General features: G+C 40.1%; 1 non-coding gene and 1 pseudogene across 1 annotated transcript; both read left to right on the plus strand.

The window, feature by feature from the left end:
* LOC102117475 (putative POTE ankyrin domain family member M) overlaps window positions 1–17388 on the plus strand; it is a 76237-nt pseudogene that overhangs the window by 37430 nt on the left and 21419 nt on the right.
* On the plus strand, window positions 8949–9055 carry LOC135966684 (U6 spliceosomal RNA). The gene has a single exon (XR_010580229.1). It is a non-coding gene; the product is annotated as a U6 spliceosomal RNA (small nuclear RNA).

Raw genomic sequence — 17388 nt, forward strand, 5'->3', positions numbered from 1 at the left:
GAGACAGGCGGATCACAAAGTCAGGAGTTTGAGACGAGCCTGGCCAGTGTGGTGAAACCCCATCTCTACTAAAAATACAGAAAATTAGCTGGGCATGGTGGCATGCACCTGTAATCCCAGCTACTCAGGAGGCTGAAGCAAAAGAATTGCTTGAATCAGGGAGGTGGAGGTTGCAATGAGTCGAGATCATGCCACTACACTCCAGCCTGGGCGATGGAGTGAGAGTCCATCTCAAAAAAAAAAAAAAAAAAAAAGGAATGAAATACTGTTTTCTATCCACAAAGTTTGTGAGGATGAAGAATAGTGGTACGTATATAGTTGTTCAAAGTTTAAGTTGCTGCAGCTTTTCAAACAGACACTTTAGTGATAAGAACTACATTTTAAAAATGTATATGCTTTTTACTTATCAATTTCATTATACTGAAATACCTTTATGAAATAGATACATCTGTTTTTCTTAGTATTGCTTAAAACAGCAGTGTATTTAGAAGAATTCATAGATTTTATGAACAAATTTCGGTGCATCCATAAGATGGAATAATAAGTAACTATTGAGGGCGTCAGTAGATACAGAGATATGTTGACATGCAAAGATGTACTTTGCTATATCAAGTGAGAAAAAAATCTGTTATACATATACACAAACAATCTGCTCTTGTGTTAGCTGAAAATATGTAGAAAATATAATCAAACTTATGTCTGGGGATTCGTAAGTGAAGTTTTTCCCTTTCTCTTATCTGTGATTTCTGCAATGAACATCTGAAGTTTAGTTAAGGTTCATTAGTAATGAAATAATCCTTGGGAAGAGAAGGAATATGCTGCTTGCATAGATACAACTAATTTCTCACATTCTATTATTTATTTTTATTTCTGTGGATGACTGTCTTCTGTGAACTTTTATCCTCTTCAGACGTAGAGGGATTCTGTTTATCTGTTCCTGTAGATTTTATTGTATATACATTTTATTATATAATTATCTTTTCATTATATATAGGTTAACATGTGTAAAAAGTATGACATTTTAGTTGAGTTATATACTTGTGAAAATTAAAATAGCAAATACAAATGATTGTTACTATTGCACATGTATTCTCCTACTCTACAGCAGTTTTCTTTAAAAATATTGAACTCCCAAGCTGCGTTTATCCATTCTTTCAATCCATTTAGTCATCAGACATAAGCCAGACACCTATTATGTGGCAGACATATTCTACTATTTCTCAGGATCCTTCCATCTTTGAAAACTTCATGTTTACCTGCTGGGCATGAGCAAGCTGAGAGATTTAAAGTTGGAGCATTAGGACTTAATCTCAATTGAAGCTTTTCCTCCCTCCTTTCAAACAAAAGCATTTCTGAAGGTAGAAAATAGTAAAAGATAACCTTTAATTGCCTTTTTGAACATTTATAAGTCTTGGATAAAGACTATTTTAGTTGTTTTAAGAACTAAAATGTGGTAGATAACCAGCAGGGAATACTATGCAGCCATAAAAGAAAGAACGAGAGCATGTCCTTTGCAGGGACATGATGGTGTTGAAAGCCATTATCTTCAGCAAACTAACATAGGAAGAGAAAACCAAATACTGCGTGTTCTCACTTACAAATGGGAGCTAAATGATAACACACAGATACCTAGAGGGAAGGAACACACGCCGGGCGGCCTATCAGAGGTGGAGGGTGGGAGGAGGGAGAGAAACAGGAAATAGAGTGAACGGATACTGGCTTAACGCCTGGGTAATGAAATCATCTGTCCAACCAACCCCCTTGGCGCACGTTTACCTGTGTAACAAACCGGCACATCTGCACCTGTACCCCTGAATGTAAACGCTGAAAAAAGCTTCGCAAATAGTTTCATAAATCCATTTTAAAAAAAGAAAATTTATAACAGTCTTAAATCCTAATATGAAAGATTGGAAATATCTGATGTACATACATTGATAAATCTAAATATTGAAAAAAATGAGCCCATGGTATTTATTTGAATTTCCAGGTATTCTTTGGCTTAAAGTTTTTTGAAAACCAAAGTAAGAATTAGTTTATTTTAGAAATTTGTTTTTGTTTTCACCTCAGCCCTCTTATTCCATAGGTTTTTTAAGAACTAAAATCTATTTAAATGCTGGTCATCTGACTGGAACTGCCCCAGACCTGTTATAACATATTCTACTTAATGTAAGGCACCAGGGGTTGTATGATGCCCCATTATTTTATGTCTCAATAAGAGAATTATTTAAATGTCGCCAATTATAGTAAATCATGAATTATAAGTGGTATTTCAGTGGAGACAACATGGAGACGATGATCATCTTAGAATCACTGAAATACAATGTTACCTGTAGTCTTTAAAACGTACCTGAAAGTGTAGATATAATTGTATCATCTCACTTAATTCAAAGGTCTTTAGGGTATTAGTAAAAATTATAATATCTAACAATTATTGAGCTGTTTGTGTTAGGAACTATTCTATATCTTTTGCGTAGAGTCTCATTTAAGCATTACAGTGGTTTCCTGTGAGAAAGCTACTATTTTCATTCCCATTTTATTGATGAGGAAACTGAGACACCAAAAGGCTAAGCAACAGCTGGGAAGTGACAGAGCTTCAAGTAGGGTTCCAGCCCAAGCTGAATGTCATCCAAGGGCTGTGCTGTTTCTATTCAAATAGGCTGCTCTTTCATTAATACAGCGAGTAATGAGAGGTAATAAACAATGTGCTTTCTTCATGGGAAAATTAAATGTTTGTTTTGAAGGCAGAGTAATAGCAGGCTATTCAGTGTTTGCAATTACACGAATCATTGATGTGCCTGTAGCTAGTGCACTACAATTTCCTAAAAAGTCTTCTCACTCTCCTAGGACTGCTCTACATCTGGCCTCTGCCAATGGGAATTCAGAAGTAGTAAAACTCCTGCTGGACAGACAATGTCAACTTAATGTCCTTGACAACAAAAACAGGACAGCTCTGACAGAGGTATGCAGTAGTCAACTGTATCAGCGTGAGATGGGTTTGATTTCAATACATAGCATAAAAATGAGTTTTCTGCTCTAAATGTAACTAGCTGGTGAAAGCTGTGGAATGTTACTTGGAATTCCTAGCATTTATAATTTGTTTTTGGTCTAACACTGACAGGCCGTACAATGCCAAGAAGATGAATGTGCGTTAATGTTGCTAGAACATGGCACTGATCCAAATATTCCAGATGAGTATGGAAATACCGCTCTACACTATGCTATCTACAATGAAGATAAATTAATGGCCAAAGCACTGCTTTTACATGGTGCTGCTATTGAATCAAAAAACAAGGTATAGATCCACCAGTTTTCTTTTCAAAATACTGAAATGCATTCATTTTAACAGTGACCTGTGTAAGGGCCAGTTTTCCGTATTTGGAAGCTCAAGCATAACCTGAATGAAAATATTTTGAAATGACTTAATTATCTAAGATTTTATTTTAAATGTTGTTACTTTCAAAGAAGCATTTGAGGGTACAGTTTTTTTTAATGCACTTGTGGTAAATACTTTTTTTGAAAACACTGAATTGGTAAAAGGTAATACTATTTTTCAATTTTTCCCTCCTAGGTTTTTTTTTTCCCCCTAATGAATGTAAAATTGCAAAATTTGCCCTGAAATAGGTTTTACACGAAAACTCCAAGAACACTTAAACATGTTTCAGTGAATAGAAATCCTGCTGCTTTGGCAAGTTCCTAAAAAACAGTAATAGATTTGAGGTGATGCACCTCTCAGTGGCAAGGCTTAAGATATTTCTGATTGCTCATGAGGCAGAAGTGGAAAGGGAAAAAGAGCAATCAGAAATACCAAGGTCAGTTTGGAAATTAGGTAATAGAGGGAAAAGACCATGAAGAGGTTGTGTGTGTGTGTGTGTCTGTGTCTGTGTGTGTGTCTATCTGTGTGTGGTTCATTTATTTGTTTCCTTTGTATGGTGAGACAAGGTTCTCTTCAATTTTAGAGAATGACAGTTTTCATTTTGGGAGGGGGGGTTAGTGAGTTGTGAACTGCCTAGAGATCAATTTTAGGAGGCCTCTGAAGAACCAGATTGGCAGTGAATTGGTGGTCATGTAATGGGAAACCCTTGAGCAGAGGGAATAACAAGTAATTAACTGACTTAGTATCCTATTCTGGTAGAAATGGCCAGTTAGAGTCTCAACTCTGCTTTCAAATCTAGCATGTCTGGATGGGAAGGTGGGAGATAAGGAGCTTTCAGTAACAAGATCAAGTTGGATTTTGAGTTTACTAGACCTTGTTCTTCTCTTACCGGGGAAAATTATGTGGTATTTTCAGCAAATGAGTCTGTCTCCTACTCTTTCCTCTTTTTGGCCAAATCTTCAAATGAGAAAGGGAATTGGTCACGTGGGTGAGAAATGAGACTGAAGTAACTGTCTGTTGTATTAGCTTCCAGCTAGAATTTTGCATCCCAGTAACCTGAGGAAAATTTTTAAATAATCAATAAATCTCGGCTTTTTCCTGAAGATTTTGATAGAGTAAGTCCAGTAAAGCCTAGATATGTATGTTTAAAAATGTTTCCTTGAAGCCAGGCATAGTGGTGCATGGCTGTAGTCTCAGCTGCTAGGGAGGCTGAGGGGGAGGATTGCTTGAGCTCAGGAGTTCGAGTCTAGCCTGGTTAACATAATGAGACCCTGTCTCTAACATCAACAATAACAACAACAAGAGTTTTCTCAAAATCTGGATACACAGCTGCTTAAGAACCACTGAATACATAAATGTAATATGTAAATTCTTATATCTCAGAAACTTAAGATATCTGTAGAAGAGTTGGAGTTGGATATGTGCTGATTTCTTTAAATCTTTCCTATCCAATTACATTAATCTGACTCTTTTGAGATGTGGTCTCACTCTGTTTCCCAGTCTGGAGTGCAGTGGTGCAATCACAGCTCACTGCAGCCCTGACCTCCCCAAACTCACTCAGATGGTCCTCCAACCTCAGTTTTTGTATTTCTTTTTTTTTTTTTTTTTAGTAGAGATGAGGTTTTTGCCATGTTTCTCAGGCTGGTCTTAAACTCCTGGGCTCAAGTGATTCACCTGCCTCAGCCTCCCAAAATGCTAGGATTATGGGTGTGAGCCACCATTCCTGGCCTAGTCTGACTTTTATCTCTGTGGTGAGACATTAAAATGAATATTATTGGCAGTATCTATCAGCTTACAGAGTAATACCCTTTCCTTCCTACCGTCAGTTATTCGCTGCCATTCAGAAGGTCTTTAGAAATGTGCAGTGAGTAGTCTTTGAGTCGGTAGAGGATGATCCTCTCGGGATTTTGTGTGTCTTTGTTATCATTCAAGTGCTTAGGTCAGTAAGCCGTTGTTAAGAGCAGAGTTTTCTCAATTAGAATTGTAGCAAATTGTAAACTGTTTTTTTGTCCATTGAAGCTGTATTATGCACTATCCAGTGTGTCTCATAGGTATGTAGAGCTTTGGCATAATCAGCATGGCAGTTTTAAACACTAGAAACCATGGAGGTATTAAGAATACAGATAGGAATTCTGTAATTTAGTTTTAGTAGTCCTATGAACTGATTATCTATTAACAATCTGGAAAAATTAAATACAGATAGATTTTAAATAAGTAAATGTTGGGAAATTTTTTCAAATGGGCAGTATGAGTATTAATAGCAATTTTTATTACCCGTTGGAGCTTGAACTTTTGGTAAAACGTGAAACTAAAGAAATTTTTTACATGCAAATTATTGCTTTATACACAACAATTTTTCTTAGGGTGGAGGATATGGAGACAAAAGATACAGCCCCTGCCCTCAAGAAGCTCTTTGTTTAGGTGGGAAAAAATGTTATCATCCAATAATAGCATGCCGAATGCTGGGTTAGAAGCAAAGAGTCTTGGAAGCAGTGAATGTTGAAAGTGAGTTTTTGAGATGATCAGCGTTGATGTGGTGAGGCAGAGAAGGGGTGTTTCCAAGGGAAGGAGCAGCACGTGGGAAAGCACAGAAGATTGAGGAGGAAGCAGCTACATGTTACTTACTTTGTATGCGTGTAAGTCGGTAGGATCTTATATAAAGTTTCCGCTTCAGTTGAGGAGTATGTACTTTTTTGAATTGCATTCGTTTTTGCTTTATATTGTTTTACAGCATGACCTCACACCGGTGTTACTTGGCGTACATGAACAAAAACAGCAAGTGGTGAAATTTTTAATCAAGAAAAAAGCTAATTTAAATGCACTTGATGGATATGGATGGTATAGTTATTAGTTTTAATCTGTGTGTTGTTAACTAGATTGATAGCAGTCACTCAAGTCATAAATATTAAATTAATAAGATTAATGTGTACTTATTGGGACATAGTGGTCAGTATCAACACAAATCTGTCAGGTAGAAAAACAGTTATTTGGACTGGGCAACATAAAGAACAGTTTTTGTAGGATTCATCTTCTCTTATTGTATTGACTGATGTTCTTTGTTGTATGATGTTTTGGTTACATGATCTTATGTTAGCTGGAGGGATTTTGTATTGATTTTATGAAGTGTGAACTTTAACTTTCAGTTTACTTTATGACTCAGTATTGAACTTCTTAACCCTTTCTACCAGTTTTTAACCTCTGTGTCTTATATGCTTTTCCACTAAATATGCTATATTAAACATAAGTAGGGGTTGAAAATTCTTTTGTCTTTTCAATGACTCTGCTTTAAGTTGCTTTCTTTGAAGAATATTAATGTTAGCTTATCCCTACATGACAATTAATTGCTATTCCCACATACTATGGGTTCAACAGCTTTCTTATTTTATTTCCAGTGTATTTTGATGTTTTTGTTTTTAATTGGTATGGAAAGAGGGAGTGAAAATAGTTTTAAGTGGATACACTTTTCCTTTCATGAAGGCAAGCTGTAGGTGGGTGATAAAAGAGAAAAGAGCTAGGCTTTGGATTCACACAAGACTGAGTTTAATTCCTAGCTTTCTTACCTGCTAGGTGTGTGACCTTGGGAATGTTACTTACCACCAAATATATTGTCATATATGAAAAGTAAGAGAATATATCCTTCAAAGTTGACTGTGCATAATAAGTAAGAGAGATATACATGGCACTTAATTCAGTGCCTAGTACATGCTTATTGGCATCATTAACTGACACTCCTGTGACTACTCTTCTTACTATTATTATTATTACTGCTTTCAGCATGCAGAGAGCTCTTGTTCATGTTACCCCCTAGCTGATTTTCTATTACAGCGTATCAGTCTAGGGAAGCTGTGATGAGATCTTCACTTAAATCTTTGTCCACTTCAGATAAGTGGTCCTAACGTTGTTTCTTGCCCATCAAAGGACTTTAAATTAGTAGCTTCTACTATGCAACGCCCCAGTGAGATAAGAGGTTTCCTTTTTGTCCCTTCCTTTTAACCTTGGTGGTATTTTACAAAGATGAACACTTGAGCACCCAAGATGCTATGTCTTTTGGTACATGTAAATGTTTAATTCTGCACGGAGAGACAAGATGTTAAATTGGTAAAATATATCAAATTAGCTTTAAAAATAACTTTATTGCAGTTCCTAAGGGAGAAATTATCTCTGTCATTTTAGAACTGCTCTCATACTTGCTGTATGTTGTGGATCAGCAAGTCTAGTCAGCCTTCTACTTGAGCAAAATATTGATGTATCTTCTCAAGATCTGTCTGGACAGACGGCCAGAGAGTATGCTGTTTCTAGTCATCATAATGTGTAAGTGTTTACATTAAAAGGGGAGTTAATGCTAAATTGAGGTTTAAAATAATTGTAACAATTGCATCTTACGTATCAGGTGAGATGTCATAGTTCGGTTCAGATAGTTTTAGAATGACAGTGAGTTAGTTCCTTGCATCAGCCAGAACTCACAAAAAAAGCAAGACAAGTTAGAAGTACCAGTGGGTGGAGGATTCTTTATCTCAGGACTTTTAAGACCTTTATCCTTAGAGATCCCAACATTGTTCATTTCATCCAAGTATAACACCTATGCATGGGATAAAAAATGGTGTCACATCTTTGATTTTTCTGATTAGTTATTTGGGTCTTGAAATGTCCAGTTTAGCAGAAAGTCTTGTACTGTCTTCTGGGGACTGTCTCCTACATACTCCATGAATTTTTCAAGAACTGAAGGGGTTCACTAAATCCAAGGAAGACAGTCCCTTTTATCAAGTCAGAAGGAGGAGGAAAAAAAGGACATTCCAGTCATTCTGTTGTTTCCATTGTTTCTGTCGCTGCATTATTGCCACTCAAACTGGTCCTGCTGCCTGGTAATGGTTGACCTTTGACACCAAGATGCCCTTACTGATTCAGATCCCTCAAGCCTTCCTGGCAATTCATACGGTGACTTTGAAGTTACAGCGTATTTTAGTTCCCATACCTATGCTTATATGCTCAGCCATTGTTCCCAAAGCACCAGCACCCTGCTCTGGCTGCTGGGCATCCTGACTTTATCCGCAGACAAAGTGAGCAGATTGACCCTTCCCCCCATATTCAGAACCTAATGTGGAACCCACATCTTAGCCAAGAATTAGCTGAGACCTTCACGGTCAGAGATCCTTTGAGGCAGTTGTTGGTCTTTTCTCTAGCAGATATCAGGTGGGCTTGTTCTGAAGGGTCAGAGGGGTTCAAATAACGTGAGAGAAAGAGATCAGTGTTTGTTTCTTCTTCTTTGCTACCAGGTCTGTGCTGTGAGGCACCTTTATATCCTGTATAGAACCTTAGGCAGGAGAAAGTCTCATATGAACCTTCCACGAGCAGGGGCTCCCGGTTGTGGTTGGCCCTTGAGTGATCTGTTTTACATGATAATGAAAATCGTCCAAGTTACTTCTATCTCTAGCTCAAGATTTTAAAATATTTTCAAATTCTACCTCACAGGAAGCCATTGAAGAGAATTCTCAGAATCTCAAGTAGGTTAGTTGGACTTAACAGAGCCAAGCCTCGTCCATGACTCATCATTAATCATGTGTAAAAGTAGGGCTTTGTGCTTGCTTCGGTGGCACATATCCTAAAATTAGAACAATACAGAGAAAATTAGCGTGGCTTCTGCATAAGGAGGCAGCACAAATTTTTGAAGCATTCCATGTTCTGTGCAGTCACTGGAAGGTCATTTGACTATTTGCTGACTAGCTGTAAGGAAACACTGTGAAGCAAAGCAAAAGATGGGTGCCACCAAAATACTGAAATTGTGATTTGTGCTGCAAAAATAGTCATGTAAGATGGTCTATGAGATGACTTAGAGCTGAATAACATGTTCGGTGCAAAATTATATTGTTAGCATGTATGTCGAAAACTAGAAAATGTCAACTTGCAACTTCTTCATGGAAACTAAAAAAAATAAAAGAGTTTTGGTCTCCCCTGCCAGCTGGCATTGAACATCAATATAAAGCATTATCCTAACAAACATCTGGCTCAGAGTTGGAGTCTGTAGAGAAGGATCATTGGTCCAAGCCAGGTCTTAACATCCATTGGTTTTTCTGCCCTTGGTGTGATTGGTCAACTCCATAATAGTGGACAATCACATTAGCTACTTTAATGAGATATTTATGAATAAATTTAGTTACAAACTATGACATAGTTGAGATGCCCTGAATTATAAGCCATAAGGAGTAGGACAACTGAAAAGCAAAATTAGGACTTAATAACATTTTCTGAAAACTACATTTGCATATTAGAACCTATGAACAAAATACACATTGGGTTTTATTTGGGATTCCAAGATAATTTTAGTCATAAAGTTTAGGAACAGATTATTCCATTGCTTTACTATTTCTCTGAGCATTTAAAAAATATCTTGTTAAATCTTTATAACAACCTAGTAAAATATGAAATAAGGCAGCAAAGTCCTCACTTTGTTGAAGAAGGCATTGAGCCTAAGAGAAGCAAATTGTCCAAGAACAAATAGCTGTTCATTATGGAGCTAGGACTTATGCAGAGCTGGGACACTTTCTATTATGTCATGATAATGTAAGCTAATTTACTGGGTCACCATGCCCTTGATTTCTGAGCATTTCACCTTACATTGTTTTCTTCTTTAATTAGAAGCTTAAAGAGAAGTTTGTAGAATGTACTCATAAGTGAATGGGATGATACTGTTAAGTTCTGATATTATGATAATAGAAATACTCTAAGAATTTTACATTTGGTAAGTATTTTTTATATCAGTATTAAAATAGTAACTTGGTTTATTGCATTTTATACATAGAATTTGCCAATTATTTTCGACTACAAAGAAAAACGGATGCTAAAAATCTCTTCTGAAAACAGCAATCCAGGTAAGACTTGTGATAGTGAATTACTTTGGGTCAGTTGTCCCCAACCTTTTTGGCACCAGGGACTGGTTTTGTGGAAGACAAATCTTTCCATGGGCTGAGGGAAGGTGGGAGTGGTTTCAGGATTATTCAATCATGTTACATTTATTGTGCTACTTTATTTATATTATTATTACATTGTAATATATAATGAAATAATTATACAACTTAGCATCATGTAGAATCCATGGAAGCTCTGAGCTTATTTTTCTGCAACTAGACGGTCTCATCTGGGGGCAAAGTGAGACAGTGACAGATCATCAGGCATTAGATTCTCATACGAAGCACAGAATGTAGATCCCTCAGACGGGCAGTTCACAACAGGGTTCATGCTCCAATGAGTATCTAATTATCTGACTGGTCTGACTGGTGGCAGAGTTCAGGCGGTAATATAAGCCTTGGGATGTGGCTATAAACACAGGCGAAGCTTCCCTGGCTTGCCTGCTGCTCACCTCCTCCTGTGTGGTGTGGCTCATAATAGTCCATGGATGGGTCCCTTGCTCTGGGTGGTCCTACCATAGATAAAAAAGTGAAAGTAAGCAATTTTTTTTTTTTTTTTGAGACGGAGTCTTGCTCTGTCGCCCAAGCTGGAGTGCAGTGGCGCGATCCTGGCTCACTGCAAGCTCCGCCTCCTGGGTTCACGCCATTCTCCTGCCCCAGCAATTTTTGATCACAAGAATGCTGAAGCACAAGTCGTGTTACATCCGCTTGTCCCAACAAGGTTTTACTGTTACTGACTTCGTTCCTCCTCATTTGAAGTTGGAAAGAGATACATTTACTTTGTTGGAACAAGATGTGTTCTACCTGCTGGTTAATTGTCGTGATAACAGTAATTTTGTTAGAACAAGATGCTCTGCTACCATTTGCCAAAAGATTGCCATAATAAATATACAAATTGCCCCACTCTAGGCTCAGCAGATTATAATAAAAGTAGAAAAATGTTTCACAATAACAAAAATGCTAGTATGCTACTGGGTTGTGGACACCTGATACATTGTATAATCCAAACTGTAGGAGGACACCTTTAGCTATCTGTTTATCACAGAGCTTCTGTAAGTTAGGTTTCATAAGTTGCAGGAGACAAAGATGGAACAGATGTAGTTTTGATCTTTTAAGGTGCTCATAATAGAGCTGTCTCCATTTCTGTGCCTTTTCAACAGAATTTTCAAAGAACCCATTTCTATTTATGTTTTCACTTGTCCACTTAACAAATAACTATCAAATATCTTTTAGATACTAACCATTTTTGTAATGCTACAGAACACAAACAAAAATACAGACAGGAGCTTGTTATTATCATTGTCGTTTTTATTATTTTACTACTTTGTTCGGTGCTTACTGTGTGCTAGATGCCCACTGGAAGCTTATAATTATGATTTGTTATATATTGATTATGTGCCAGACATATGTGATGAGGAATAAAAGTTTTGGGGAAAAAACAGGTGTGATTTAAGGTAAACATACAGAGTGAGAAGAATTTTTCTAGGTAAAGAAGCAGAAGAAGAATAATGTTTGGCAGAAGGAACATGCAACGAGTTGGTGTGTTTGCCAGAAGGAACGTCTAACGAGATTGCCTGTTTGGCAGGAAGAGCAGCAAGTGCAAAAGACAAGATGCTTGAGTGAACTTTGCAGGGTTTCTGAGCAGTTCACTTTTGCTAGCACCAAAAGTGTGAGATACCAGAGGTTGGGAATGAGGTGAATACTTAGCTAAGGCAAATTTATGGTAGACTTTTTAATACTGTAGAAATGAGTAGGGCTTATCCTGTGGGCCATGGGAAATTTACCAGATAGAATGCTTTGGACTGCAAATACTGATGAGCAGTGGCTAAAACAGTAGGAACCAGAGTTGTTTTGGTGGTTCGGTGATATCTTAGGTATCCCACTTGTTCCTCTTTCAGCTGTGCCGTTGGCAGTGTTTTATTCATGTCTCCTTTCAGGGTTGGCTAATCGCAGCAGCTCCAAACATCTTGTTCTCACGGCACAACATCACAAGAGCTGCTTTTCTTCACATGTGTCTTTTAAACAGGGAGAAAACTTAGAAGCATGCAAGGGGCTTCCTGTAACATTTCATTGGCTGGGTCACACCACATGCTCATTCCCAAATCAGGCACTGGGAAGGCAAATATGTGATTAGCTTAGAATAAACATTTCTGTTTCTGAGGCTGAGGAGGGGGATTGGGATAATAAATATCCCAATAGACTTGTGTTTCTTCTGCAAGAAAGAATAAGGCGTGGCTATTGTGAGGGAGCCCACAGTGTTTGCTGCAGAGGCTCATTGGAGACATTTGAGCAGGGGAATCGCAAGATTAAATTTGAGTACTAAGGCATTCTGGTCGTGGTATAAAACGGGTTAGCAAGCTTTTTCTGTAAAGGACCAGGTGGGTAATATTTGAGGTTATGTGGTCTCTGTCATATCTACTTACCCTGCTGTTGTTTGCTGTTGTAGTGTGAAAGCCATGATGATTCTATGTAAGCAAACAGGCATGATAGAGCTCCTATAAAACTTTATTTACAAAGCCATAAGGCAGATTATATTTGGCCTGTGGCCTATAGTTTGCTGGAATTGATGGAAGGGAACCAGGTAAAGAAACCAGGAGACAAAGGAAGCTTTTGCAGTAGTGAACTATAGTTTTCTTCTCACACATCCTTGGACTAGTATCAGTGTATTAGAAGGTTTTCACCCATCCATGGTGAAATAAATAAAGTTCAGAATCTCAGTTACTCATTTTAATATGTTGGCCTTTTTTTAGTGTTATGCTTTTTTCATTTGCTTAATTTTTTTCATGTAAAAAACGCATTAATAGTTGGCATTTTCTTTTAAATAAAAACCATTTTGTAAATGTTTATGTTCCCAGTGGTAGTGGGAATATAAAACAGAGGCAGCAAAGAGGTATAGTCAATATGATTTAGTGATAATTGAATGAGAAAGGTTTGGGGCACAGAGAGAAGTGTTCACTTCTGATTTTCCAGTGACTAGCACAAGACAGTTTGAAACGTGATTTTTTTCTCTTGGGGCCCCCCCCCCCAAAAAAAAGGCTTTTTTACCTTCTCATCCTTGGAGCCATTGGCATTAGCTATGGGCCTGATAGTTTAAGAAAACTTTATTCTCCAAAGTAACATTTTGATAAATAGTGTAATTCTTTATTACAGCAAAACCATTGCTTAAGTGGGCAAAACTCTAGAGGATAGGAAAAGACACTCTTGAAATAAGGTGGTGATGCCCTGAAATTCAGCAAACTGCAGGGGCACGTGTTGTTCTACTGTTATGCCCAGACTGTTTGTTCCCCAAAGAAGACCACCAGAGTCCAGAGTCAAAGCCAAGCGGCAAGGATCTTTACTACAAGTTCGAACCTGGTCCCTCCATTCCACAGTGTACAAGAGGGCCTCGAACAATGCGAGCGTTTGCTTTTTATAGCCCGAGAGTTACAGGGGAACAAAGGAATTCTTTTGATTCCCGCGCTTTCAGTAAAACCTTAAACAGCCGTCTCCTTATCGGAGACTTTCCAGGTGGTGTTTGTACTGGGCTCAGGGAGTTTGAGAGATACATGGCGATATGTGGTGGGATGGGAGGATGGGATGTGTTTGTATTGGGCTTAGGAAGTTTGAGAGATACATGGCGATATGTGGTGGGATGGGAGAATGGGATGTGTTTGTACTGGGCTCAGGGAGTTTGAGAGATACATGGCGATATGTGGTGGGATGGGAGGATGGGATGTGTTTGTATTGGGCTCAGGAAGTTTGAGAGATACATGGCGATATGTGGTGGGATGGGAGAATGGGATGTGTTTGTACTGGGCTCAGGGAGTTTGAGAGATACATGGCGATATGTGGTGGGATGGGAGGATGGGATGTGTTTGTACTGGGCTCAGGGAGTTTGAGAGATACATGGCGATATGTGGTGGGATGGGAGGATGGGATGTGTTTGTACTGGGCTCAGGGAGTTTGAGAGATATATGGCGATATGTGGTGGGATGGGAGGATGGGATGTGTTTGTACTGGGCTCACGGAGTTTTCGCCTGGGGCTGAGGAATGTGCCCAGCTCCTTTCATTCTCCCCTTCTTTTCAGGCATCTCTAGAGCCAATCTTGGGTCTTATAAGTCTGATTCTGTCTCAGTGTTTACAGGTTGGTATTGGGCTCTGAGAACCATGAGTTGTACGGTGTCAAATCTCTCTCTAACAAACTGTAAAATTCTGTTAACAACACAAGGTCCTACGGTAAGCAGAAATAGTAGACTTAGCAGGGGTCCAAGGAAGGGGGCTAACAGAGAAAACATAGAGGAATTCCACCATTGGTCTGCAGCTGAAGCAAACTGCTGTGTTTTTACTTCAGTGCTTAACTTGCGTAACTGTTGGACCCGGTCCTCTACAAGCCCTGATTCATTTATGTAGAAACAACAGTCTTCTTTTAGAAACATACAAGTACCACCTTTTTCTGCAGTGAGTAGGTCTAGGGCCCTCCGGTTCTGCAATGTTACCTGTGCTAGGGACGTGAGCTGCCGCTGGAGGGAGGCAAGGGACTCAGCCGACTCCTCCATAGCAACGGCAAATTGTTGGTACAACTTGTTACTTTCTATGAGGGTGTGACCTAGGGCTCCCCCCGCCAGTCCGGCCGCAATGAAGGATGCGGTGAGGGAGATTCCTGCAATGAGGGGGAGAAATACGGCTCGTGCAGGTCTCGGTCTAGGGTCTGGGTGAATAACAGCACTAGTCCAGTTACTGGTATACCCTAGGAACTCGCCAGCAGTTAGTAGAGTCAACCGGGGAACTAATGTGACAGGGAGACACAGTAGGTTGTTAACAGAGGGACTAGGTAGGTTCTTAGATAATGTTCCATTACACCAGAAGAATATGCCTGACGGAGCCTTTAAGGTGATATTAGGGGGCGTTGCAGTGATGCTGCAGAGGCTGGAACTGGTTCCTGAGAAACAGTAGGGAAACTTCTCCTGACTGGGGTTTAGGTATAAGGGCACGTTAGGGATAGGGGCATATGAGAGGTTTCGGAGGTTGTTAGCTTGGGCAGAGGTAGAGGATCCTCATGGCAGAGGGACAGCGGTTAGCGGTGGATGCCCTAGAGTGGCACACAGAAAGCAGCCAGACAGGCTGTGAAGTCCTGTAAGGTTAGCAAGTTCTAGTCCTTGTAATAACTTTCTTTCTTTTTCTTTTTTTTTTTTTTTTTTTTTTTTTTTTTTTTTTTTTTTTGAGACGGAGTCTCGCTCTGTCGCCCAGGCTGGAGTGCAGTGGCCGGATCTCAGCTCACTGCAAGCTCCACCTCCTGGGTTTACGCCATTCTCCTGCCTCAGCCTCCCGAGTAGCTGGGACTACAGGCGCCCGCCACCTCACCCGGCTAGTTTTTTTGTATTTTTTAGTAGAGACGGGGTTTCTCCGTATTAGCCAGGATAGTCTCGATCTCCTGACCTAGTGATCCGCCCATCTCGGCCTCCCAAAGTGCTGGGATTACAGGCTTGAGCCACCGTGCCCAGCCCTTCTTGTAATAACTTTAACCAGGAGAAAGGACGTAAGTCTTGTGTTAGTCTGTTTTCCTGTCGTTGGATATTCCCGTGGACCAGGGGCAGTACTTGCACTAGGCCTCGCCACAGATAGAGGTGACTGCTAGGCCATGTGGAGGAGGGGGAGTAGTATACAGCCCCATGTTGAGGCGTGGTGCAGCGGGAGTTCCAGAGGTCTCTAACTATCCATGTATATGAAAAGTCTCTATCCCGTCTACGATGGAAGGGCCACTTAGGGTCTAACTGTTTTCTCTCTCCCCAATAACGGGGTCTGTGGATGTTACAATAGTTATAAGGACAGCCGGCATTTTGGTGCCACCAGTAGTGTTTACAGTTGTATTTAGTCTGATCAAACTCAAAGCATATTATTGGTGTCATAGGTTTGGCTATTTGAAAACCATTAAAATTTAGTAGAATTGGGCTGTTGCACCCTGAGGAGGGGCAATCAGCACTGACCAATAATTTCCCGGGCTTATGAGGTTGCCCAGGGTGGGTTCGGTTTTCATAAAGCCAGAATCTCCAGACAAAGGGATTAAGAGCTGGTTTTGTGATTTCTCCAGCGGCCACTAGGGCGACTAACGTTAGGGTTAGACTACCTAACTGCATGTTTGTAGTGAGCTATGTTGCCGGCGCAGGGTGAGTTTTAAGGGGTTGTTTCTAGCTCTGTCCACAGTCCACGTGTCCGGTGCTTCAGCCGCCGCCGTGATTGGTCCCAGGAGGTCGGAGGTTGGGTCCACCGGCTTGACGTGGGTGTAGTGGATCCATGACGTGATGCCTTCTACCTTCAGGGCGGTGGGTGTGGTTAGGAGTACCTGGAGTGGTCCTTTCCACCTGGGTTCTAGGGTCTCTTGTCGGTGTCGCTTGACACCGACAGGACCCAGTCTCCCGGCTGGTACGGATGGGGTGTCGGCGGGGGACTGGTCTCATATAGTTCCTTCAGCTTGGGCCAGATTTCTTGATGAATTTTCTGCAAGGCTTGTAGGGAAAATAAGAGTTCAGAGACATTTTCTGTTTCAGACTTGAGCAGATCATCTTTTAGGCTGGGAACTAAGGGTGGGGGTCTGCCATACATAATTTCATAAGGGGTAAGGCCCAGTCTGTAAGGGGTATTACGGGCCCAGAACAGAGCATAGGGGAGAAGGACCACCTAATTAGCACCAGTCTCTATAGTTAATTTAGTTAAGGTTTTCTTTAAGGTCCGATTCATTCTTTCTACCTGTCCTGAACTCTGGGGCCTGTAAGCACAATGTAGTTTCCAATTTGCCCCAAGGATGGAAGCCAAATCTTGACTTACCTTAGCGACGAAGGCCGGCCTATTATCTGACCTTATCTGGACGGGGAAGCCATACCTGGGGAGGATATCTTCCAGGATTTTCTTTGCTACAACCTGAGCAGTTTCCTTTTTGGTGGGGAATGCTTCAGTCTACCCTGAAAAAGTATCTACAAAGACAAGTAAGTACCGATACCCGTATTTTCCTGGCTTTATCTCAGTAAAATCTACTTCCCAGTAGATACCGGGCCTGGTTCCTCTGAGCCTTGTTCCCGTTGCGGCCTGGGATTGGGGGTAGGCGTTGTTAAGCTGGCAGACTTTGCAACTTGTCACGAT

The sequence above is a fragment of the Macaca fascicularis genome, chromosome 12 (genome assembly GCF_037993035.2).
Source record: "Macaca fascicularis isolate 582-1 chromosome 12, T2T-MFA8v1.1".
NCBI lineage: Eukaryota > Metazoa > Chordata > Mammalia > Primates > Cercopithecidae > Macaca > Macaca fascicularis.